At 38.5% G+C, this 25431-nt stretch overlaps 1 long non-coding RNA gene across 1 annotated transcript; it reads right to left on the bottom strand.

Annotated features, from left to right (window-relative positions):
• Positions 1-10: 10 nt before the first annotated feature.
• Positions 11-1999, bottom strand: LOC308392502. The gene is made up of 3 exons (XR_013970822.1): positions 1758-1999; positions 673-767; positions 11-564 (listed from the first exon to the last, which is right to left on the bottom strand). It is a non-coding gene; the product is annotated as an uncharacterized lncRNA (long non-coding RNA).
• Positions 2000-25431: the final 23432 nt, after the last annotated feature.

The raw sequence follows: 25431 nt of genomic DNA, 5'->3' as shown, positions 1-25431 counted from the left end.
TTTTTGCCTTTTTTTTTTTATTAAAACCACTTTATAGAACATCACATCAGTTACAATGTAGAATCCATGTCACTGGAGAATTTTGATTCAATAAACAGTAAAAAGGTGAGCTGTGAAGACCAAGGACAAGTGCAGCTCACAGGTTTTCTATCCAAGGAATCCCAGAAGATTGCATGGTGTCATTGCCCAGCAGTTGTTCGCAGGACATATGGACTCAACCTCAACAATCCCTCACACTGAGCAGCATGAAGTGACAGTGCAGAGGAAAAACTCCCCTTTAACAAGAAGAAACCTCCAGCAGAACCAGAACCCGGTTCAGTACCAGCAGCCATCTGGGTTTGGAGGAGAGAGAGAGACACAGAACTACCAAAAGTATATTTTTTTTTTATGTGATTGACTGTTGTTGTAATTCAAGCCCTGAGTGTAGAGCAGGTAAGATATAAAGTTGCATCCTAAATTCCATGCTCATGCAGAGTGTTTAGTTTATGACTTTTTCACCTGGTCATTTCTTGATGAACAGATGGTCTTTTAGGGTTGACCAAGCTGGTACCTTGACTCTGTTCTCTGCAAGATGTTGCAAAAAACAAAATCATATGGAGACAATATTGGACACAAAATATATAACAATTTAGTTAAATGTAGCATTAACTCATAAGTCTTGCTAAAGTAAACCTTGTATTCTGATTCATCACAGCAGCAGTTCAGTTTGATGATGTCAGTAACTGCAGCAAGTGTCTTGCTGACTGAATAATTACATCTTGCATAATCTGAAACAAACACAAAGACAGAAACAATTTATAAATTAACGTTTGATAAAATCTAAGAATTAATCATTTATTAGATACCAATATGAATATGTCTACCATAAAACTTGTGTGGAGCGAAGTTACATTCAATCAAGATGGTCTGGCATGCTACAACTTTGTAGTTAAGTTCTGGCTACAAGTATACATACCCATCTTGTACATGTTCTTTAACATTATTATTATTATCATCATCATCCTACCCAATTATCTGTTTCTTTTAATCAGAGTATGCTGTTTTAATGACTTTACAATATCATTTACATTGTGTTCCTTACATTTTCCCCAATTGTATGTTATATTAATCCTATATTTCCGTTTTAATATTTCTAATGTTTGCCTTGTTTTCTTCACTGTCTGGTCTGCCTCTGTCTCACCTGTATGGATGCATTTACACCTAAATGTCCCCAACAAAGGATGTTTTAATTCACCACTATTCCAGTGAAACACGAGTCTCCCATCTTCCTGCTACCAGTCTGGAGTTTTTGTTCACCAAAGCACACACCAACTTCATACTGACGGACAGATCACTGCCCTTTTGCCGCCTTGTCTGACCGTGTTTTGTGGCTTTGGTTCACTTCGCCTCACTCTTCCCCATTCTTGTCATTAAATCAGGCCGTTCTGCAACCATGGCAGCCATTCAATCTATGGCTTTATTCATGGTGTATTTTACCACTTCACCAAAGGCCGTTTTCGTTTACAACATTATATTTGCAGTGTTCGTCTATCTATCAATATCTGCGGAGTATTTTTTTTAACGAGTATCCTATTTTCTAAAGCACAGCATGTAAAGGGTAGCTCGGTTAGCAGGATGCTAGCATGTAGCGCTTAGTGAGACACGCCTCAGACGAGTTGAGCAAAGACCCCGTCTGTGTACTTTATACGTGAGCAACGGATTTAAATAAAATTAAGGTTTCAAAAGACAAACTTGAAGATAAAAAACAATATACTTACCGGAGAATCGCCAGGGTTTGCCGCTTCCATCTTGCTGCTCCTAAATTCAAAACTGCCTCTGCAGTCAGGCAGGGGAGGCGTGGAAATTGTCTTTGAGTTAGTCAAACGTTTTCCTTAGTTCGAGTAGATGATAAAATAAAAATAAATGGGATTTTAAGTAGGACTAGGCGTTCTGTAATGATCTCTATTTAGGAGAAAAACTTAATCACTCACCTCTAAATAGCTCTCTTTTAGGAGACAAACTGCTGGCTAACGGTGTCATGTGATCAAACAGCGTAATTTAATTGGCTGAGAGCCACTCGACTCGATCTGGTGCTGATTGCTCTGGCTTGGGTCATTAAAGTTCATCACTTTTGCAGTTGAATTTTTGCAGGTGAATTTTTTGCAGGTGAATTTTTTTCAGGTGAATTTTTGCAGGTGAATTTTTTGCAGGTGAATTTTTTTCAGGTGAATTTTTGCAGGTGAATTTTTTGCAGGTGAATTTTTGCAGGTGAATATTTTTGCAGGGAAATTTGGAGGATAAAAATTCAGTGTCATAAATTCAATGTCTAAAAATACTTGAATTCTGATGATACTATATTTCTTCCATAATAAAATCACAATCAGGGGGACTAGCAGTCTGTTTTCAATTATATGCAGTCTATTTATGATATGGGAATGAGTAAGATAAACTGGAAAAAAATTTACAAATCTTTGTTGTCTATGGACACAGAAATTGACATTAAAAGGTAATCATCTGCAAACCTTTGTCAGTTTGTCAACAAGTGACTGCAGTCAGTCTTAGTTGGACTGTGACTGTTTGGAGACAGGTTGTCCCCCATCACCCAACCTCTGCAATCACCTTGCATTTGAAAGTGGTTGCCCAGAGGTTGAGGGTTTGACATGCTTTACCTATGGGCGACCCCCTTGACTCACAAAATTAAAATTCACAAGGAATGTTGACTGTCTTTTTATTGAAACCTAAGCAGTTTTTAATGATAAATACTAAAATATCTCATAGATGATGCTTTTAATATGATAAATGATAATACTGATTGTGGTAATGACCAAAAGAAAATGAGTGTAAAGCACTGGCCAAAATGCAACACGACACAGAATGGTCTTGGAATAAAAACAAAGAAAACCCAAGTTTGGACACTTGTTTTTCTTGAAATCTTTTAAAATAAAACAATTTTTTGTTTCAGTCTGAAACATTCCACTTGCTCAGGTGAATGGTAACAATTTGGCTGTGAAAGTGAAAATATACATGTACCATATATAACAAAATGTCATCAAGTTAACTACATGAATTTGTTGGTCCCTCCTTATACTGAATGTGAAAAACAAGCAAGGGTAGTCCTTATCTTCTAAATGTCATTCTACCCCTGCTCAGCACTACTATTTATGTTCCACGATACTGTGGTCTTGAAAGTTAGAAACGATTAGGTAAAACACTGACTTTCACATTTTGCATGTATACATACATATTTTCTTAGGCACTGATCCAAAAATAAAACTGTGTGCATCATCCACGATGATTGCAAATATTGCCAGTTTGATTTAGCCTATGTTTTCACTCTCAGCTGATGTTGATCATAGTGCATGCAGACTTCAGTATGCTTGGGAGGAGGAAATGATGCAGGAATCTTTCTTCAAAGATGATGGATGACAGTTGTCTGAAATAAATACCTGTGGTGACAGAAAAATATTCCACATATTAAGACTGGATCATGTTGCACATTGTATTGCCTAACAGGTGTGGAAATCTCTATGCTCAAATGCATGTCAGAGATCGTGCATAAACTGGTCTCAGAAATTGATTCTGATGTTTGGTCCCATGCTTTTTTGACAAATGCAAATTGATGCTGGGCTAAGCCAAGCACCACAGGAAAGAAAATATGAAATTAAATTAAGAGAAAATCTGTTACTTGGCAACTATTTAATTTTTCTACTATTTGACTAAGGCAAACTATGCCACTCTTTCAGTATACAGTTTCAGCTGAGCAACAAGTTAACTCCAGTCTGGTAAAATTGCTTGTTTTTCGCAGTTATTTGTGTTCCTAGAGGAAAAGACAATGAATATAATGGCCTTTTCAATGATACAACATAACAGTGTAAATTTTAAATACTCATATGGTGCCTTTCTACTTAATTTGAGCATTCAGTGAACATTTCAATCCTACACAATCCCTGCAGTTACATCCTTTGCAAAATGCCGGGAGCATCTACAGTAGATGGACATGTAGTATTTGTCAAACCTAACCTCCTCCCAAATTTTGTAGGTGTTTTGCTATGTGGTCCAGGAATCAGAGACACTCTACTGAAGTTAAACAAGTGTTGTTTGCCCTAAATGATGAAAGTAAATGCTTAATATTTAGCTAAAAATCAAAGGTGATTTAAAGCTATACCTCTGAAAATATATCAGTCAAAGCATTCATGTACAAAAATCTGTATTTTTCCATAGGTATATCTCCCCAAATGCATTCATATCTCCGCTTTGAGTAACACTTTCTCCTGGAAGCAGTTTCATTCGAATATGTGACATAGAAAGAAGAAAGCTAATGCTTCCGTTTTCCATCGTGAACACAGGCAGTGTTGACTCATCCGCTTCCATTTTCTGGGTATATATACAGTACAGGAGAAAATATATTATTACCAGCAAATTCAGCAATGTGTTGTGTCACAGTAATTACATTGTACATGGCTTTTTTTCTTGTTTTAATGGAGGCCAGGCTTCTTTCAAGAGGTGAAATTAGATTCTTCAGAAGTAGATTAAATTTGATGATCATGTCATGCAGTTCCTAAATCATACCAAATGAAAATTCAGTCTAAGATGTAATGATTTCTTTAGCCAAACTTTAATTAAACTGATAATATACAGTAGAGCAGGGCAATACGACCAGAAATATTTATCACAATATACATTTGAAAATTTGCGATAACGATATAACTGACGATATAATTGACACTAGACAAAATACTTTACAACTCCACAACTTTATTAGTGCAAAAACAGCAACAAAAAAAAACATCAATGTATTTTCACTTAAACAAGGAGCTGTTTTTATGTGCATAAAAGTTATATAAAAATGTAACAGTGCAAATGCAAATTCCTTGCTGACAGTTTAACCAAAAGGCATTTCAGTGGAAATTGTCCGACATATCCTCAGCGTAACCATGTATAATATCCACAAAACTTAAAAAGAGGTTATACACACACAATACGGTAATATTATGTTGAAGCACCGTACGTATCACTCTGCGAGGCTCCTGCCTACGATAGCCGTAATGCTCCGACAATCCATCAAGCGGTGCGGCTTCGTAGCTTAGCAAAGTCGTACTGAAACATTTGACAGATTTTCGAGCGCCATGTACGACATAAAATTGTTTTGAGGTCAGTGAACACAACCAGAATTCATACATAAGGTACACGGGATTCTGTCGATTTTCAGAAAAATCAAAGGATTGATTTTAAATGTGCCGTATTTTCCAAAAAACACGGTAATAACGACGGCCCACTAGCATGCTCTACCAAAAATAGTGCTTTGTTGTGTATCTGACGGACGAAAGCTAAACCAGTTCCACACCACTGAAGTTGCAGCATTTTTACAAACCAATTCTGGTTCATCTGTTTCATTCAACGATCCGCTTTCGCCCTTCTCATTCTGCGTTGCCGTCATGCTTTTTCTGCCATGTGCATATGAAAACAAAGGCACTGCGCATGCGCATTTTACCCATATTCAATCACGATATTTCATTTTCTTATCGTTGCCCAACATTATACCGGTATTACCGTGAACGCTATGATATGGCCCAGCCCTAATATACAGTGCACTTGGTGAGTTGCAATATCAGGAGAGGGACACACTTATTAATGTAACATAATCCGCCCCACATAATGCAAAAAAAACCCGCCAAAATGACACAGCCACAAAATACTAATACTGATAAGACAGAGAGACACATCATCTATATCATTCCCACCTACAAGTATGAAGAAAAAAAGCTTGTCTATATCTTCCCCTGACAAACACTGGCTGATGAAGTCTATGCAAATATATATTTCTGTTACCTCCAAATTAAAATAAAAACAACTGTTAGAAATACTCTCGAACTGTTTTCTCGCAATTTAAATTAATGATGTATCTATGTAGCCCCCCACACATACATCGTTGCAAGCCTGACCTTGTGTTTGTGTGCTTATGTAGCCCACATGTCTGAGTCGTAAAGGCCAGTTAAATGTGGCAATGCTGACATGAAGCTATATTGAGGCAAATTAAATTTCAGATGACTCTAATGCAATATTGTTTCAATGCATTCATGGTTGTAAATTCCAAAATGTTCAGCATGTGACAGGGATGGGGGGGAAAAAAACCCAATCTGTAGTGATGTAATGGTCTAGGCATTGCTCTATATCAGTTGGATGAATGAAGGGACAGGGCTATTAATGCAGTCATAATCAATATCTTAAGTCATCATCAACAAAAACAAAAATGCCAAACCTTACAAGTGATTTACAACTGAGTTACTTTTCCATATGTGCGGTATATCTCAAGTATTATTTCTCTTTCTTTCTTTTTTTAAAGGGGGTCAACGGAGAAGGAAGTGAGGTCAGGGATTGGTGAATCATGTGCCAAAACTGTAACAAACAAGGATCAAATGTTGGCTTAGTGATGGAACAAAATATAGAAAATAGAAAGGAGTTTCTGAAATATTTATACGATTTCCAGTTTAAAAGATTTATATTCACTCAGCAAGCCAAAGAAAACTTAGAAGGGGAAGAGAAGGGTTAGTGTGCATTCATCCTTCCTGGACAATTGCTGAGTAATATCCTTAACATCAAGCTGCTGTGAACTACATTTATAGACTCATGTGAGCACATCAAGAAGAGTGGAGACAAATACTATCGACAAAACAATAGTAAAACGAAAGTAAAGATTAAAGATTTATTTAAGAAATGAAGGCTGATATCATATTTCCGTATCTACGTCAACTACAGTGCAAAAAAGACTGTCATGGGGGAAGGTAGTGTTGAGGGTAGGACTCATTACAACTCATCAGAACTCATTATAATAGATAAATGACTTTAACATCAAATAACAGCAGTAAGAAACCCTGCAGATTTCAGTGTTGTGTTTTCTCTACGAGCTCAGCAGAGAAAACACAGTTAGTCTCATTTTTCAAAAATAATAGCAGCTTTTATGATTACTGTACCTGTGTTATTATTCCCAAAATCAGGTATCTATGGCTGGTAGCTTTACATTTTAATGTCTAACTCATATCAGATGTATACCACTATGAATACACTGAAATATGCCTGCACTGATAAAATTAAGAGTAGATAAGATTATTATGTTAGACAAGTTAAATACATTTTTCTTTTTTTTATAGAAAAACTGGTGTTTTGATTAGTCACAATCAAACAGGCAAGACTTGGAATATACACCTAAAATCTGTTTTAGTCTGTTAGGAGTTCATTGGGTTTGTTTGCTGGTCATTCACTGGTACAAACAAACTGTAAAGGTTGTTTTTTACTGGATGGTTATTAAAGATAATGATTTACAGCAGTGTGCAAAAGTCTTATTAAGCTACCACTCATTTCTTTGTTGTAAAAATGTGTGATTATTGGTTACTAATGTTTATCTAACAGGCCTGGATATTGTATGGCTTTAGGTCATGAGTAAAAGTGTCTGACTGAAAATATGACTGACTGCATTTAGTTTTGATTATTATTTTGAGAGTTTTATATTTACACACAAAATGCAGTTAGTATTTAGCGTTCAAAACAGCTCTAACCACCTTTTCATGTAGCAGAAGTGCTAAATTGGGTCTAGCTAGAGAGTACACTTGGATGAGAAGCTCCAATTCCCCCAACTTTTCGATGCTAGTCCACCACACAATTAGCTGTCAATTGCTGCAACTAATTTGCCAACTTCATTTCATGGATCATGGTAAATCATGAAACCACATCAGTAATAACTGGTATTTGCTATAATGGACTTGAGAATAACTGCCGTGAAATTTGAGGAAAAATGAGTTGTTAATTTCTCATTTGGTGATGGGCAGTATCAGGACTTCTTTGCTGTGTGTCACAGTCTGGCGAGAGCAGACTGTATGTATTGTGAAGAGTGGACCCAAAATGCAGACACCAAGGAACTTGGATCAAGACTTGAGTATCAACAAAAAGCGAGCCGTTTAATGAGGCTGGCAGAAAAGGTACAAATAAAGGGCAAGGCAAACAGAAATAAAACTAACATTAACCTAAACTGGGAGAACTAAACAAACAACATGGAAAAACCTGGACATGAAACCTAGAAACATGGCATGGAGAACCTGGCGTGAACAACAGACGACCTGACAATCACACACTGAAAACAGAGGACTTAAATACACAGGAGGTGATTAGGGGAAGTGGAGACACATGAGGAAACAGCTGGCACACATGAACATAATGACGTCACAGTGGGAGAGTAAAACTGAACATGATGAACACAGAACACCAGACCTCTTCACAATAAAACAGGAAACATAATGAGACATAGACATGACAACCCGAACTTGACAACGTAAGACACAGACATGAAACGCATGAAGAGCAGGGGAGATTTAACATGGTTGGAAACACGAAGGGAAAATAATAACTAGAAACACTTAGGCATAATAATACAAACTTGATAACAAATGACACGCAGCATGAAACACGAAGGTTGAGGGGAAACTTAAATACAGGGGAAGAAAACACAAGGAGTCTAATAACCAAATGAACTTAGATAACCTAATGAACAAAATAAACTCAAACTTAAAACGCTGGGTCAAAAGACCCAGGATCATGACACTGTGGGTGGAGAAGCTTTCTTGGGCAGCATGAGTCACTCTTGGATGCAAGTCATCCACTGCATGACAAGCTTATACTGCAGGCAAGTAAGGTAAAAATGACTCCTGCTAGCCACATTTAAGTCTATCCCCTGCTTGTGTGTATGTGTGGATGAGAGAAATGGGGAGAGGCTATTTAAAAATTACCAAACAAACCAATCAATATGTTATTTGAAAATATAGAGTTTTGAACCTTTAACTTTTCAGCTTAGCATTTAACAGTATATGCATCCTGGAATATGTTCCGGATGCAGTCTTTCATGAGCCCTAAAACGCTCCTAAAAGCTTCACTGAGTAAAATCATATCCCTGTTGTCAATCTGAAAACTCATAAATCCATACTCGTAATGCATGAAGACTTCTCAGCTTCAATACTCACCAATAATCTGGTTGAATATATATTTAAAAAAAATGATTTTTGATTACCATTGTCAGCATGACAGAAGATGTGCAGAAGAATCAAATAAATGTGAGCCACAGTTCTGCACCTGTTTTTCAATAAGCAGCGGTAACAGCCTGCCTTGCCTAAGTGCTGCAAAGGAATTATAAATGAAACAGAAGCAGAAGGTCTACCCAAGGTGGGGTAATTTGATTTATCTTTTATTATTTTTCCATCCTCTGGCGTTATCGTGGTTTCTTCTCTGAAATGGGAAATGTGATAAATATTGATGTCCTTTACAGGAAATGTAGGCAGGCATATGCGAGATGCAGGTCTTGGCCTATCTATCACATGTTTTTCTATGGAGAGTGTGGATATTTCTGTAAACTGACCCTCTGCCAAAAGAGCCTCAAAAGAGGTTTCCATGCTTTAAAAGCTCTTTCTGAGGCTTATTAGCTCATCCGCACACCTTCTCAGTCATCTATTGTCTCAGGCTTCCTGTCAGTCTTTCACCACTATATTCTCTCTCATTTGTTCTCTCCCTTTTTCAACCTTCCACAAGCAGTCTTCTCTACCAATATACGTAAGCTTCCCCTGCACACGCTTTCTCTTGGTTACTCTCACCTCTCCCTTCTAACAATAGCTCCTCTCCGTTCAGAGTTTATAGACACAAGAGTAAAAGTGGAACAGTGAAAAGATTAAAAAAGAAGAGCCTCATCCAGCCTATAGAAGGGTCCAAAACAGCTGCCTCAGCTTTGCTGATGCTTACACAGGGTTTCCAGTTGTGATTAGCTTAATGTAATGCTAAAGATAATTTACAACCAACACAGACAAAAGTCATACATGGACATCTGCAAGTGAATCATTTAAATGAATGCTTGATCACTTTTTAAGTCTTAGATATTGGATAAAGGTAATCAGGTAAATCAACATGCCACAAACCCCCCCCCCCCCAATCCACCATGCATGCACACACACACGCACACACGGACACACACACATTGTTCACGCCAAGAATATCTTGACTAGAATATAGGTATGAAGGCAAACGTCCAAAGAATCGAATCCAAGTCCTGTCTTGTTGTATCACATGTTCATTAGCAAACAGACATACATGTTGCATAAACAGAAAAAAAGGGGCCGCATACGTGAGAATATATTTGAGTGCACTGAATGTGATGAATTTTTTACACTTAGAATCACAAACTGTCTTCTTCTTATTACAAAGTATTGTCCTGTCAGCATTTCTGAACGGCTAAAACTAATGCTATCACTCACAGTTTAGACCATGCGAACTTGTCTGGTTCTGAAAATAACAGCAGATCAATAGTAAGTATCAAGTGGAGCATTTTCCCCCCCAAGCCTCTAACAGCACGAACAACACTGCTGGTGTCGGCACACATTTTTGTTCCCTGCTTCTTTTTCTACGCCTGCTCATACTACCCAGCTAGCCTATTTACATTTCACCTCCTCTCCATGCCCTCAATAGCTTTCTCTGCATCATTTAACTGCACCCCATTCCATAATCTCTGCTGCCTGCACCTGTCAATATGTTGTGAAAAGTAAATAAGGTATGAAGTGCAAGGAAAGGAGACAAATATGTGGAAAGAGAGTAAGTGGGAGAGAGGGAGACAGATCTCCTTACCAGAGCTCTAATGAAGAAAATCCAAAAATTACTTGTTTCATTCCACAGTGGCTGCTCATTAAATCCAGTATACTGGGGAAAGGGTTGAAGATTCCATCGAGATGCTGCCTCAAGAGGAGGAAAGATGAGATTCTTTAATGGAAAGATTCTGGAGAGATGTTAAAAATGTGGTAAATATGCATAAGGAGAAGGATCTGATATCCAAGTCTTGAGCACTTCACGAGTCCTTGCCGTCAGCTGCGAAGCCACATGTCTGCACACACTGACACATGCAGTTCACATGGGGAATCGCACACATACAAACACGTAGGGAGGGTGTATCCTGTGTAAGTCTCAGCTAGGCTGAAAGATTGGAGGAGAACGAAGGAGGGATAGAGACAGAGAAAGAGAGAGAAACGGAGAAAAGCAGGGAATCTGGAGAGGGGCAAGGTGGAGGGAGGAGCTGCAGCATGATGAGAGATTGAGAGAGGGGAGGGGAGCAAAGAGTCTCTCCATTCCTCCTCATTTCGCCCTCAATCTGAATTGCAGTGTGAGTTGCACAAATGTAACAGCAGGAGCTAATGAAATTATTTCACCATATCTCCATCTGAATACACTGTGGGTGATGTTAAACAACTAAATATGGGGATGAAAGTGAAAAGCATGGAAGCTGTTTTAATCAGATCTGTTTGTGCATCTGAGGGCTGAGTAATGTCCTTTGCTCCTGCTCAGAGCCGGACAGATAAACAAGCTGGAAAGATGGCTGAGAAAGATGAGAAAGAGAGGAGGCTGATGCAATGAATAGATAGGCAATATCTAAAACTGACTGGGTGGACTAGTGAATCAACAAACTCCATATCAACTAACTTTGCAAACAATTATTACAGCAGCTCAACTCCCAGCATCTTCCAGCTCTCACTAGGATTTGCCGTTTATGACAGTAGATGCTGTTTGATTTATGCTCATGCAGTGTATACAGTGCATAGCATACAAAGCTTTAACAATCACAGAAAAAGGAGCAGGAGATTTGATCCGAGACTGCACAATTGGGTCAAAAATATGTCAGATATAATCAAATTTCAAGCATTGAGTTATATTGAATAAAGCAACCATCAGTATTCTTCAACGTGGTATTCCCGCTACCATCTTGAGATGAAAGTGAAATTGGGCATGATAAATTTATCTTTGGGTCATCGCCCTCACAGGAATGTGTCCTCCAGTATTGTCCAAACCACCACGTAGATTGTGAAATATTTCCGCCAACACATTCTTTGAAAAACGCAGCGGGCATCCCTCGACTGACATGACTCACTCTATAGAATCCTACACTGATGATTCATGCTCTAAATCGGCGTACGCTTCAAGGCAGGGGTTAAGAGTATGGGTGGCATAAGTGGTCAGGACACCCCACTGCGATGAGCTTACAGACAGGATTAAGAAGTAGTGGTGGATGGATGGAGGGCTTGTTGTAGAGCGCTGTCAAGATATCTCTCGCCTCAGTGGAGCCATGGATTTCAACTGAAGCATTTCAGTGGTCGAGGATTTTTGGTCGACCTTGCGCAATGAAAATGACTGATTTTTACAGTGTGATCTGAAAGAAGCTGATAAATACATGGTAGAAACAAATATGGAGATAAAAATATGGTTTTTGTTGTCTTATCAAACTTCCATACTAAGATTTATTGATCTTAGTGGACACTTTGAGGTTTTTACCCATATAACACAATGTTTACTAGATTAATTCGCCTAATTATGTTGCATGAGAAAATGTGGAAGTTACTATGTTTAAGATTAGACTATATTATAACTATTTACTTTTTATATTTATATAATATATGTGTACTTTTCATATTTATTCTTCATATGGGAGATTTTAATTGAAAGGATTCAGTTCTTCCTGTTAACTAAACTGTTACACTTAATCATACTTTTGCAGCAGTAAAGCCTGTTATCCTTCTTCTAGCTTATAGACAGCCACAGAAACAGCTCTGTGAGCCACTAGGGGCAGTAGTGCTTTTAGCTTATAGCTGCCAGCATGCTCACAAGTACAGTTACGATACTACGAAACTTAGTATCTTAACATGTTAACAGTTGCTAGTTATTACAAACCACAGCTAAGGCTAATTTGTGGAAGTTAGTATTGCAGGTCTTCAATAAAAAAAAAGTCAGTATTTAAAAAAAATGTTTGTTTAGGAACAGGGGAAGGTAATCCAGATGCACAGACTGAATATGTTAAATAATGCTCTGGATATTCATGGTTGTATTACACATAAAATTTAATTTAGCACACAAATCACCACACGCCTGCCGCCGCAGAGCCTGCCATCATGGCTCCACGGCTTTTGCTAGACAACTGCACACATTGTTGCAGACTTGACTGGATGTATGTGTGTTATTAACAAAAGGCTCTTCTATTGAAGGAGCTAAAGTGCAATGAGCCTTTAATGTAGGTAATGTTGTGTCACCGTGTTACTCACTAGAATAGCTGTAGAGAACAAGCCCAATAGACATTAATGTCAGGATTACATTTAAAGGTCATGATAACCAGCAGAGACCCCACCACCAACCCCTGACTTCTATACTGCTTTGTTATACGCTGGAGTTAATTTTCCTTCTGCAGCTCAGAACACTGCTTGTGACTTAAAGTTCTCACACAAGGAAAAAAATATAAACTTAGCAAACAAAGTAAGGAAATTTGTGTTTGGTCGATGATTTCTTTGTTGAAACAATCCGTCTTGGAAATAAATCTTGTACTGTTGGAAAGACTGTTTGTTTGTAGTTAAATGGTGCCACATTTGTAAGGAGGTATTTGTAGGTTGAGCAGCAGAGTTGAGTATGTGGGTTTTGCGCATGAAAAACATCTCAAATCTTCTCCGCTGGTGTCAAACAGCTTATTCTGCTATTAACTCTTGCTCGGTGTCTTTTATTGGATTGGATGATTGGAGTCTGATGAAACAAAAAAATTTTTAAATTTATTAATTTAACAACGTGGGATGGCATCTCATTCTTCAACCCTCATCTTCAACCAGGACTGTGGGCATGCTATTCCATCCTCTCCACTCCCACATTCTGGAGGTAGTCTCTCTTAAAACCTGCTCTGTGGGGGTGAGTGTTGTCATCTTGGTGCCAGGCTATGGAGACATGGGATGGCCACAGGTTGCAGAATCTCATCTTGTTGTCTCACCGCATTGAGATTGCCTCCAATGATGACAAGCCTTGCTGTGCTAGTGACCGAGATGCTTCCCCACGCCATCACACTACATCCACCAAAAGCTGCTACCCTATCAGTGCAGCAATCAGCATAGCATTCTCCTCTTTACTGTGTCTAAGGTAAAGACCGAAGAAAACAATAAGTGACCCGACCCATCAGCAAGCACTTTGGAAAGGTGGGAAGAAAAAAAAAACCTTTTAACAGGAAGAAACCTCTGGCAGAACCGAACAGTTGGGGGTGAGGAGAAAGAGAAAAGAAGAAAGACGGCATAGGGAGACAGGACAAAGCACAGACTAAAGGCGAGAGAAGACAAAAATGTAATGACATGCTTCAGTGGTATATAAACATGTGGGGAATGAAAAGAGGTGAGTGGAAAAGTGCTCAGTACAGCACGTGTAGTCCTGCAGCCCTAACTATAAGGTTTATCAAAAAGCAACGTTTTGGTTCTAATCTCTCTTATGCCTTCTTTTTATTGATTGATATGTGATGAATATATAACATCTGTTTTAAAACAGCAAAGCACGTAAGGGATTCAGCTGCCACAGCAAGCGACACTTGTGTAACACAAGGGTGTGTTCAACACAGTACAATTTCCATTTAAATAACATTTTGTCAGGGCTGAACATGGCCCTGTTGTCATGATTGTGTGACCATGTAAAGCCTACGCTTGGCTGATACTTCCCTGACTCTCAGCTTAGCTTTTGGTAGAAGTGATGATTTTATCAGTACATGGAAATCAAAAGTAAGCATCTGGCAAAGTGCTCGCTCATCTTCTGATTTATGCGTTTGAAATCAATCCTCATTTTGATATTTATTGGCTGTTTTTCTGCTGTGGATTGTCTAAATTTTAAATGGATAAAATTCACCTGGTACAAATGGGTGTTCATTATTTAAGGAATAGTACGTATATTATGGTGGCGTGATGTCACTGGTTTTCACTGGTTTCCTCTTTGTAGTTGCTACATTGTCTGCATTTCACTTGTTTGTTTGTTTTTTGCTTTGTTTGTTTGTTTAATTTTATTTCTAAATATTTGCATGCTATTTTCTCTTGGACACATTATTGTTCAAACCTACAAGTTTACTTTGAATTTAAGCTTTCAACAATAGTTCAACAAACTAGCAGCCATTTTGCCTTTTTATGGTTAATAAAAGGGAGAGTAAACTGAATATCTTGGGTTTTGGAGTGCTGGTCAAAAAAAAGGATTTTCTTGGATTGATGTAATTGACAACAAATTTTTCTGATGTTAGACAAAAAAGAATAACCCCCAAAATTAAATAAATGTGTGACAGATCATAAAATGGCATTACTTATCCCAGCATTATCCCAGTAATGACTAATAAACAACAGGACAAACAGAAATTGCCGATGTGTTTGTAAAATCAATTTTTGCAGATTGTGCTAAGCTTGGATATCGATTTGATTATTAGCTGTTATTGTAGGCCAGTGTCTGCAATGCATACTAACACCCAGAGACCTACACACACAGTACATTCCACTCTTTTGTGTTAGTATAAGCTGGGAACCTCCAATAGAAAAAAAAAAGATTTGTACTTTATTTCTGGTAGGCAAATAGATTTTACTGCAGGCATATGGAAAACGGTTGGTGCTTGTAGTGAACCATACACAACCGTAAATGATTAAATATCACTTCAAGAAAAGCTGGGACATTTTCTCCATCCACGTACTGTAGTACAGGCATTACCTTGTGTCCTTAGCATGCGCTGTGTGGTCCTCGGGGTAAAGCACATACAAAATTGTAGTTCTGAACATGACCATATTTCTTCCCTCTCAACACCACCGTGACCCCAAGAAGCACTAAGCTCCTGAATTTCCACAAAGATCACACGGCCTATGTTGTCTGAATGTGTGTGCATCAGGAAATCTGTGGATCTGAAGTATGTGGTTGGTATTTGGTTCAGTAGCTTCACAAATTGCTGTGTATCCGCTGCTTGTGCTGAGAGGCTCTAAGTTAACAGAGGGATTGAAGCATTGCACTAATGTGATCTTAGCTCGTGGTAACAACTGCACTCAAAAAATGGATAGTAAAATTTGATGTTGTTTAATCCACTTGTTTTTGTTTTACTTCTTCATCCAGGTGTTACTACAGTACGCGGTTTTGATCTTTGAGGCCTACTTGGTAATAGAGATAAACTACGAGCTACTTTGTTTGTAGTTTTGACAGGACAAAACACCAAGGTAAAAAAAAAAAGTCTTATACAGATTGCCTTATAAAAATGCAAATGCATTGTCAATGATGATGTGCAATACAAATTAGAAGTAGATTATTTGAAATCGCCTGATACAGTTGCACAGTGCGTCATAATCATTTTTGCCCACACAGCAATTTGTGCTGGAGCGATTAGTCAGCACACCCATTTGGCCTTATTACTTGTTCTGCTCTTGTGAGAAATATCACTGCTTCACTGATAAAATCGAAAATAAAACAACAAGACTGGAATACGGGATAGACGCTGTCTTTCCTATCCAGTGACTGAGATTCACAGATAATGGGAATGTTGTCTTCCATTTATTGGGTCTAGTACAGTAAACAAACCAAAAGCAAAAAAAAAGACATGTCCAAGTTACCACTTGGTGCAGTTTCCTGCACAGTCAAACTGGATGTGTTTCTGTTGCATTTTTCTGTATTCAAGCTCCTTTATGTATTTTTTTCTTGGCTTTAGCACAACCACTAAAGTCTGTCGGCCAAACAGACAAACTTTCAATAGCAGGTAAATGTATTTAATGAAGAAACTTAATTGACCTGCACCTTTGGACTGTGGGGTCAACATCAACATCTCGAATGTACAGAAACTGAGATGCTGCTATCAAATTATTATAAATGTATCCACTAAGCCACCAGCTATATTTCAAGGAATCATACATATTCAATACCATTTCACCTCCTGCACAAGCAATTAATTATTTAATTCAGAATAATAGTCTCAGGAAAACACACACACACACACACACACACACACACACACACACACACACACACACACACACACACACACACACACACACACAGCACCCTATAATTTCTAGAAACAAGAAGACCTTGACATAGTGCAATGAGCAAATGTGAACACTTTTCTTAAGCAATAAAAAAAAAAACCTCAAACCTGAATATTAAGTCAACCCTAATGGTAATGCTAATGCATCTTAAGTGCAGGAGTTTTTTCTTTGTTTGTTTATTTTGGAAGAAAAGATAGGCCACTATCTCCAGAAATACACAAAGATCTAAAAGAAAAAACAGAGCAATAGATGTTAGTTTTAAATAAATAAATAAATACACCCTTACTTATAAATCAGTTTATTAAAAAGTCAACATATAGGAATATTCTTTACAAAGCTTAAATAATAATTTGTATGGCATTGAACAAGTTTATGGCTAATATGATGTTAGTGACTAAAATTATAATAATCATAATAATAATTAATATCATCACATTACTAAACTTTTGTTCTGTGCAAAGCACTTGTTCTCTACCTATTATCTTCTTTTTCTTATCGTGTGTTAGTCCTTGTTTCAAATCAACTTTGATGTCCAAACTTCATTTATTTTTAGTTTTTTAAACTTTAGCTGCTTTCAGTTTCTCAGGGGGGAACTCTATTTAAAACATCTGTTATTTCACGCTGAGCTGTGCCTCTTATAATTTATGACTCTTAAAAAATTGTTACTGTCTTGGAAACACTCTGTAAAGGTGCACATTTTCCTTGAACACTATTGTTTCGGTTTCTTCAGTGAGACTTTTTCCCATGGATGTTTCTTTCTTACATCATCCCACTTTCTCAACTTCATCTGAAGGTAAGTGTGCCTGTTGAGTTAGAAAGGCATTCACTAACATGCACGTGGTAGTCAGAACAAAGGTGTCTGGTGTGCAGGTTTTATTTTGCATATGCTCTTCTTATTTGTGTAGGGTAAGAACATTTCTACGCACCTATTAAGTAAATTAAGCCTGTTGAGAGGGAACTGCCTGGACTGTGGTACAAAATGTATATAAATCACAGGAGCTGGATAAACTAACAAACATACTTTTTGCTCATCACCTGAGCCACTGGTAAAAGTGTAGCTCCCTGTCTTTCTAATAAAAAAGTCAAGTTGAAGGGTGACATTCTGACACATTGAAGGAAATCTAGCCCACATCACAGACGTACTGGTTCCGAAAATCCCCAGATGTGCATAAGAATACAATCTTAAACAGAAGGCTGGCTAAAAATAAATATAGACCCATTCCTATTCCCAAGACTTTGTGACAGCTACCTAATGTTCCTATTGAATCCCCATCTATTTTTCCAACCCCCTAAACTGAGATCTCCTGAGAGAAACTATTCTTTGAGTAGATTTAACAAATACTGGAAACACTGGCTTTTTGTATTATCCTCGCAGTGCTGGCAAGCATTAGTTTACTCTTCCATTGTGTGAAAACAACCTATGTTTCAGACACCTGGCCTTGCTAATTTCTGTGTCAGTGGCTGTGCCTTCCCCTCAGCTTCCTCTCATTAGCTTGACCTCTTACCCTACAGTTTTAATAATCCACAATATTACTACCCCTTGTGACCTATGCATATTTATAAAGCCCTCATTATGCCATCACTCAAAGTAATCATTATCCTGGGGCCCATTATTGCAGATTTTTGGCACTATCCGCCATAGGACTGTTTTCCAATAGGCGCAGAGCAAACGAGTGTGTTTGGCAGACATTTACACCTTGGGGGATCACAGGGATCACAGGTGGCACTGAAGAGTGACAGAATAAACCTTGCATATATTGTATTACTCAACATAAACAAGCAACATAATATATTAAAATGATCTGGTCGAAAGAGCACAGGGGATAAAGTAATGTAGCTTGTTGGGATGGCACAAAACAGAAAGGAGAAGCTTGGCTATAAACCTGGGCAATTTCATGTCTTCTATCCTTTAAGGACTCTGAGACAGCGTTTTGTATACTTGTGCTCGCTTTCCAGCTCAATAACTGCCGTTTTTATGTTTGTTTTATTTGCTTTTAGCTGGATATTGATTTCTCCTGTTCTTACGTTTGGCTGTAAATCAAAGATTGCCATTCCCCAGTTGTATCCTGGTGTTCTTATTGTTTATATTTGAATCAGTAGTCTTTGTTTTATTGTTGTACTTTGCTTCCTTTGTTTATTGTGTGCTTTAAAAGTTGAATTCTATCTAACACTTTGGGACGTACTTCTTGCTTAACACAACAGTTACATTTGTTCATTAATGTTTATCCCTGGATGACTGCAGCTCTCACTATAACATCATCTTAACCAGTTCTGCTAGTTTTTATAGAAGTTGTGATTTGTGTAATGGTCTCAGTTCTGTTAACGATAGAGTGGAATCTCACACTAATCGTGGGCCTGAAGGTCCACAGGTCTTCCATTCAACATGTCCAAATGTTGCTAAGAAAGAAATTAAATTCCAAACCTTCCTGACGGTTTGGCCACCAACGTTCAGAATGCCAGTGATGTGTGAATGGGTGTATGAATGGAAAATTGTAGAAACTATTTAGCAAAGGTTAATTTTCATATTGAATAATCTCCTTTTTTACAACTACAGTAATATTGAATGACTTTATCTCTAACTCCATCCAAGTTCAGAACAACTAAATTTAGGACTGACAGGACTTTGGGAAAAAGAAAATTTATCTTTAATAAGAGGTTGGATATTTTCGATAATGACATCATTTTTGTAATTTTGCACAGATACAGTAAATCTTAAATAAAACACACAAGATGTGATCTGAAATAGAGACCTTCAGCTTTTATTCAAGGTTTTGAACAAAAGTATTGAATTAACTGTGAATGAATAAGCTTTTGAGATTTTTATTTTATTTTACCTCTTTTTAAGAGGCTCAAAAGTAACTAGACATTTCATTGTTTCATAGCAAAGTCTGTTCCCTCGTGGTTACATGAAATTGTATCGTCTCTCTATATACTGTACTGTATATAGCAGAGATTACAATAAAGTTTACTTTGACTTGGACAAATTAAGGAGCTTGGAAAAAAACGTCTGGACTTCTTTAAGTTGCTTGAAGATGTTTCACCTCTCATCAGAGGAGCTTCTTCAGTTCTAAGAGCAATTGGTGGAGTGTCCCCAAGAGGGTCATTGGCCTCTAATGATCCTCTACCCAATCACACGTGTGTGAAAACGGGTGTACGTCACAATCAACCAAGGTTTCGGGTGAACCCCTTGTGAGCCTAGCCCCACCCTTTCATGTGATTTCCTGAGGTCAGATGGCCCAGGATGTGAGTGGGTGTTAAGGCGTCTGGGAAGAAATCTCAAAACTGGATTATAGATGGCAGACAGTTGGTGTTGTAAACCACCGCCTCTGTTCAAAGATGGTCATTCACAGTGGACATAGTGGACATCCTTCTCTCCTCTTTCAAGCCGTCTGTCCAAAATTTGAACATTGGCATCCTCGAAAGAGTGGCATTTGTCCTTTAGATACAGATGGACATGTCACGGGTTGCTCTGAGGATCCACTCGCAGGACTCCGGAGTTGAGTTTTAACAGAGATGGTTTATTTACAAGATCTTCACCAAGTGTATTAACAGACAGTGCGAGGATAGTGCTATATACAAGATGTGAGAGGCAGGGTTCCAGGGCTCCAGGGAAAACAAGGGAATCACACACGCGCTCACTCCAACCTCTCTCTCTCCGCTAGTGACCAGTCACTCCTTCCACACTCCACACGGGGAAACATGGGGACAGGTCCGGGGAATCTAGAACACAGAGACACACGTTAACTTTTTGAGACGGAAGCATGCGAAACTTGGGCTTGACGTGTACTGACTAGAGTCTTCACAACAATCCAGCGTTGAACAGCTGATCTCCTCCTTCTAATATACCAGCTGGTCTGATGAGGCCCAGGCGTGCATGATCCAGGAAGGCGTGGACCGAGGGCGTGAACCCGCCATGAGTTCCGCCCCGGCAAAACAGGGGAGAGGGAGAGGAAAAAGAGAAGAGAAGGAGGGCTAGGAGTGAAGAGATGCTGATCAGCGCCTTGCCGATCCCGCAGGTTGTGACAGGACAACCGAGTCTTGTCCCGTCGAGGTGGCTCTTCTATGTATTTTCTGTCCAAGCTCCTTAGACTGCGATGACCTGGATGAGTTCACAGATATGACAAACTAAAGTTCTAGAGCTGATTGCAAGTGTTGAACAACACCTGATCTATCACCTAGCCAAGTCAGTCAGCTGATCTCAACCACAGAGCATGCTTTCAATCATTAAAGACAGAACTAAAGTTCTTGTAGTAAAGCAACTACTGAAGGTGACTCTAGTAAAGGCCCAGCAGAACATTTTCCAATAAGGAAACTCAGCCATTAGGTTAGTGCAGGGGTCGGCAACCTGCGGCTCTTTAGTCCTTATAGTGCGGCTCAGCGTGGTTTGGGAAAATAAATTAGAAGTATTTAGCTGAAGCGTATTTTATTTATGTTAGTTCTTTTTTAACTTGTAGTTCTAAATTGGAAGATTATTGTGAAATTAAAATATAAATATAAAATTATATTCTATTACTTTTTCATCGCTCAAAATAAGCGTCACACTCGCGGAAGCCAATATACCCGCCGAAACACCGTGCATTTATCGAGACTTTCAACCCCAGGTAGGCCAAATATGGATCTTCGGATCCACATTATGTCAGCAGCTGTTCTCCACCGTGAACTATGTTAAAAACAAACACCGCTCACGCCTCACAGACAACAGCTTACAGTCCTGCGTAAAGATGAAAGTGACTTCGTACAGCCCTGATCTGCAGACGCTGTGCGCAGAGGTTCAGGAGCAGAAGTCCCATTGTAAACATATCACGGCAGACCCGACGATGTTTCCATGAACATGCTTTTCAGCATCTCTTTATTGACCACTTTTCACACACGGTTGCTGTACGCATACAGCCGGCTGTAGCTTTGCAGCTCACAGCCTGAAACACACCAACACAACAGCATAGATGGCACAGACGTAAAGGCAGCGAGGCGTGAATGCGGGTCACGCTCAGGTACATCCGCGTCCCCTGCAGTGGCGCCGCAGACCACGCCCCGCCACAGACATTAACCAGGTAAAATACATATTTAGGCAGAATTTTGCAAATATCTATTTTTCATCTTTTAGCAGCATAGTGCTTTTTTTCCAATTATTTTTTTAAAAGTCAGGTCAAGGCTCCAAAATCCCAAAGGCGATATAAGGGTGGCGGCTCACAACCGTTTTTGTTTGCTGGATCATTTTAGTTCAGCTGGGTGTCTTTCCTTTTGTTATATTTCTTTAAGAGTTCAAAATGTGTTAATTACATAAATAAAATGTAATTTTCTCTGTAGCACTTCATGGATTTTTATAAGCAACACACCTTAGTTGGTCACACAAAGCATAAAGGTAAAAAACAATATATACAGTGTTATCTTCATTTTAGATGTCAAAATGTATTTGTGGCTCCCAGTGTTTTCTTTTGTGTGGAACCCGGGTCCAAATGGCTCTTTGGGTGTTAAAGGTTGCTGACCCCTGGGTTAGAGGGTTCTTGACTTCAGGCAGTCATTGATTACGCTTACATTTTGAAAATTGTGTTAGTTTGTTTTTCACTTCACAAATTACTTTGACAAAAACTGCACGAATTCTGAAAAAGATAACTGTTCAATAGGCAATCTTGATATTCTATTTATGAAAATACTGTACTTTTTTCTACATTAAAATGTTTGATGCAGGATATGCCTAACTAAACTTATTGATAGTTTTATATAAATAAACGTGAAGACGAAGAAGGGATTTAACATTGTCATGTACAATGCTCTGTAAAATTGGTTTGTATCCCCCAAAACAAATATCTTCAGAGTACAATAGAGTGGATTCAATTTTTCATTAATTTACTCAGAAATATGAAGGTTTTGTCAGGAAAGCTCTTCAGGGTATCACCTGCTTCACAATAGAGGGGCTGATTAAATGAAGTGGCACTGTCACACACAATGGTACATTGTGCATTCGGTGACACAGCAGAGGCATTATGGCTATTTTGGAAACGTAACCTTCAGTCTGTACCAAGGTTGCACTGTTCATCAGTACACAGTGGTTGAATTTTTATTTACTTGGATGAATCGCTGTCAAATATCTGAACTATTTTCATATGTTTGCGGTGCTTTTTTTGCTTTTATTTTGAGGCTCATTTTCTAGCAAGAAAACAGATGACTGAATGCCTCTGTGCTCACAGATAAGATGACTTTAGTGTGCTGTAGCTTTGACAAGGTTGACAAGGTTTTCTTTATTCTATGTCCGTTAACTCAAATGTCTAATTAGCCAATCATATGGCAGCACCTCCCTATTTTTAGATAAGTAGTGATGGTCAGGATGATCAAACTGATCAAACTGAGCATTAGAATGGAACGAGAAATACGTTTGTCTGAACATTTTAGAAACTGCTGATCTAAAGTATTGCAATTTTCTTGCACAATCATCTCTGGGTCTGACAAAGAGAAAATATCAGCCCATCCGAGTATTGTTGCTAACCTTACCCATCCCTTTATGACCACAGTGTACCCATCTTCTGATGGCTGCCTCCAACAGGATAATGCACCATGTCACAAAGCTCAAATGATCTCAAACTGGTTTCTTGGATCACTGTTGTCAAGTAGCCTCTGGGATAAAGTGGATCGTGGATGTGTAGCTGACAAATCTCCAGCAACTGTATGATGCTATCGTGTTGGTATTGACCAAAATCCCGTCATATAAAACACTGAGGAATGTTTCCAGCATCTCGCTGAATTAAAGGAGTTCTGAAATGGCCCGACCCATCATTAGCAAGGTGTGCTTAATGGCCAGTATATGATATGGCACCTCTGCCTTTTCTTCATGCTATATACTGGGTGTTAGCTTGCAACCATGAACTCAAGTACTGAAGCTTCTAGATTATCTGAATCAGGATGGCTCACTTCATTTATATTTATAGTCAATATGATATGATGAGATGTATCTGGGACACATGAACATCTGTTTGTGATGCCATGGATATTGTATATTATTTTTCAGCTGTTGTTCTTGAAGTGTAGCTTACTTATTAATGTTAAAATTCACTTAGCTTCATGCTATCGACTATTATAGATGATTTGGCTGCTTGACCACGTGTCTGTAAACAAAACCCTCATGTAAAGCTATTTTATTAATTATACATATTCACACTATTAGATAGTAAACGTGAAGACTGCTACCATTAATGTTGACACATTTTCAGTCCTGTTATTCACATTAATTCTCAGAGGAACTGTATTTTGGTGGGTGTTTTGAATGATGACAAGCTCATTAAAACTTTTCACTGCATTGTATTTTATGCAGGAAAAAGCAAACCGACTTGTTTCTACCTTTGGTTGCTATGAGAACTAAACTCTGCAGAGCCGCTGTACAAATACCGTCAAGTGTCTTCTGTCCATCTGTTGATTCATTGCCTCAACCAGTCTCACTGCATTGTTTGGTCCCATTGAGATTATTTCTTCAGCAGGAAGTGGCTTCAATAAAAATCACTCTCAGTAAAATATGGAGACATGTAGAGAAAACTGATTTAGAGAGTTGTACTTTAAGTTGTTTTGCATCTCTTTAAACACTTTCACTGTTCGTGCATAGTTTGGCAAATAAGTAAAAACTAGATTTAATGTTAAATTTAGTGAGAAAATATCATATTTATGGTTAATACGTTAAATTAAATTAGAGTTCTGTACCATTCTATAATCTAAGTGCTGACATCAGGGTTGACACTTGGTTAAAGTAGAACACATTAAATGTAACAGGAAGTCTGATGGACCTGGGTTATGATTTACTGGACTGAAAGTATAAGAGAGCTTTTTGAAAAGGGGCTGGTCAGTGTGGCACCAGTGTTCATTCTGTTGCACCAGAGCCAGAGGATGTTAGCCTCTGGGACATTTTTATGTGTATAAGACTTTGTGTGTGCATCTGTATGTGTTTCAAAAGGGATGCACTGAACCGCAGCGTGGAGCCATTCCAGATTATCCTTTTCTGAGCTCCAATAAATTTATGTGTGTTGCACCCATACAAACAGACACACAAATAGATGGACACATACATCCAGCAGTGCAGAACTGCTGGATGTATGTGTCTGAGTGAATGAATGACTTTTGACTGACTTGCCACTGGGTTCATAATAGTCTTTGTGGCCTGCTTTAAATGTGTTAAAATTGTGTAAAATTAAACTAGTGCAGCACACGCTGGTCGCATAAGCCTGAGAATAACCTAAACTGTGATGAGATGGATCCAGTATTGAATACTTGTTACCTAGGTCTGAGTTATTTGTTTGCAATAAGTGAAAGAAAAAACAACAACAAAAAAAAAGATAATGTTTAGTTTCCACTGTTGTATATATGGTTATCAGTTAGAGCTCGTGTCTCAATTCATGTATTTTCATAGCATCAGTCTAATTCTCTTTACATCCTGACAACAATCAACAAATGAAGTGATCTCATAACAAAATGACTGGATGTCTACCAACCTGTCTGCTTTCTTCCCTGCCTACCTGTGCTGCACACTGCTTCTGCACTCACTGCGCATCAGACCAAGCCTGACGGAAGGCATGGCAGGCAGATAGCTAGTGCTACCAGCTGGATGCACAAG

The sequence above is a fragment of the Rhamphochromis sp. 'chilingali' genome, assembly GCF_963969265.1.
Source record: "Rhamphochromis sp. 'chilingali' genome assembly, chromosome: 2".
Lineage (NCBI taxonomy): Eukaryota > Metazoa > Chordata > Actinopteri > Cichliformes > Cichlidae > Rhamphochromis > Rhamphochromis sp. 'chilingali'.
Note: the sequence above shows the minus strand (reverse complement) of the source record. Positions and strands in the feature narration are given on the sequence as shown.